Source organism: Arachis hypogaea, chromosome 19, assembly GCF_003086295.3.
Source record: "Arachis hypogaea cultivar Tifrunner chromosome 19, arahy.Tifrunner.gnm2.J5K5, whole genome shotgun sequence".
Lineage (NCBI taxonomy): Eukaryota > Viridiplantae > Streptophyta > Magnoliopsida > Fabales > Fabaceae > Arachis > Arachis hypogaea.
This window is the reverse complement of record NC_092054.1, coordinates 13191245-13193644: the sequence shown is the minus strand read 5'-3', so window position 1 is coordinate 13193644 and position 2400 is coordinate 13191245.

The following is a 2400-nucleotide window of genomic DNA, read 5'->3' as shown; positions in this document are numbered from 1 at the left end:
CACACTCTTCATAGGTGACATTCGAAGAAAAACTTGATCACCCACTAAGAATTCTAAGTTACGTCTCCTATGATCAGCGTAGGTCTTTTGTCTACTTTGAGCTGCTAACAAACGTTCCTTAATCACGCGAATTTTCTCAATCGCATCTTGTACCAAATTGGGTCCCAATAGTTTGGCCTAACCAACCTCAAACCATCCAACTGGTGATCTATATCGCCTTCCATAAAGAGTTTCAAATGGTGCCATTTGAATACTGGCTTGGTAGTTATTATTATAAGAAAACTCAATCAAAGGTAAGTAGCTGTCCCAATTTTCACCAAAATCTAAAATACAACATCTCAACATTTCTTCCAAAATTTAAATTGTTCTCTCAGATTGTCCGTCCGTCTGTGGATGAAAAGTTGTACTAAGATCTACTCTTGTTCCAAGCGCATTTTGAAAGGATTTCCAGAAATAAGAGTTAAATTGTGGCCCACGATCTGAGATAATAGACACAGGGGGCTCTATGAAGCTTGAATATCTCATCAACATAAAGCTTAGCATATCGGGTTGCAGTATAAGTAGTTTTCATAGGAAAAAAGTGAGTTGACTTCGTCATTCTATCTACTATCACTCAGACTGAATTGTAGCCCTTAAAACTACGAGGTAAACCTGTTACAAAATCCATGGTAATTCTCTCCCATTTCCATTCATGTATCTCAATATGTTGTAGCAATCATGCAGATTTTTTATGTTCAGCTTTAACTTGTGAACAAGTCAAGCAGTGAGAAACAAAAGTACTTACATCTTTTTTCATGCCTTCCCACCAAAATAATTGCTTCAAATCTTGGTATATCTTATTAGTGCCTGGATAAACGGTGTATTTAGAAATGTGAGCCTCCTCCATAATAGCTTTCTTTAAGTCATTATTATTTGGCACACATAAACGGTTACCACAACATAAAACACCTTGATCAAGAGAAAAATCTGAGTACTATCCATTGTGAACATCTTCCATTAGCTTTCTTAACTTTGGGTCATCACCTTGTGCAGACTTGATTTGTTTTATTAGAGAGGACTGAGATCGTACATAAGCTAGGAATGGCCCTGACCCTTCAAGCTTAAAGTATACACTCTCAGATTCTAACTTGTGAATCTCTTGCACTAAAGGTCTTCTTGATAAAGCAATGTGATTTAAACTACACATGAACTTTCTACTCAATGCATCAGCAACAACATTAGCCTTACTTGGATGGTATAAGATGGTACATCGTAATTCTTAAGCAACTCCATCCATCTACATTGTCTGAGGTTAAGATCTTTTTGTTGAAAGATGTACTTTAAGCTCTTGTGATCTGTATGAACTTCACATGTTTCACCATAAAGATAGTGTCTCCAAATCTTTAAGGCAAAAATTATTGCTGCCATTTCTAAATCATGAGTTGGGTAATTCTGCTCGTGCTTCTTAAGTTGTCTAGATGCATAGGCGATGACTCCACCATGCTGTATAAGAACACATCCAAGTCCTACCCGAGATGTATCACAATATACCGAATATCCTCCAGATCCTGAAGGTAAAACTAGAACTAGGGCAGTAGTCAAACACTTCTTAAGCTTTTGAAAGCTTTGTTCACATTCATCAGTCCATTGAAATTTTACATTCTTCTGAGTCAACTTAGTTAAAGTAGCTGATATTTTTGAGAAATCTTTGACAAAACGTCTATAGTAGCCTGCCAACCCTAAAAAGCTACGAATCTCTTCTACTGATGTAGGTCTTGTCCACTGTTGGACGGCTTTCACTTTCTTTGGATCCACTTTGATTTCATCTTTCGATACAACGTGGCCTAAGAATGCTACTTGGTCCAACTAAAACTCACACATAGAAAATTTTACATACAGTTTGTGATTTCTTAGAGTTTGCAAAATAACTCTTAGATGATGCTCATATTCTTCCTCACTCTTGGAATACAATAGAATCTATCTATTCTTAATATATAAAAGTAGATACATAAGTTTACCCACATTACTTTTAAAACATCTTTTTCTTTCTACTAATGCCATGTCAGCAACATCGCTTACTTGGCAAAATATTAGAATCAACCACTCAATTTTTGCCAAATCAACTATTATTTCCAAATCAGCAAAAAAAAAAATAAAATATACAAAAATTTGTAATAACATTTATAACCTACAAAGACATTCAATCCATATCTATATATTTATTTGGGTCTGTCTTTAGTAAGCTCAAGTGTTTTGAGCTTTTGTGATAAGCACAATAAAGAATTTATAAATATAACCCAAATGGGGGTTTAATAATAATTGTTAAATTTTTTATTTTACCACAAATATTTTTAAAATTCATTTAGCTACCTTCACCCTAAATTTGCTACCTTCATCCACTAACACACTCTCTACTATCAG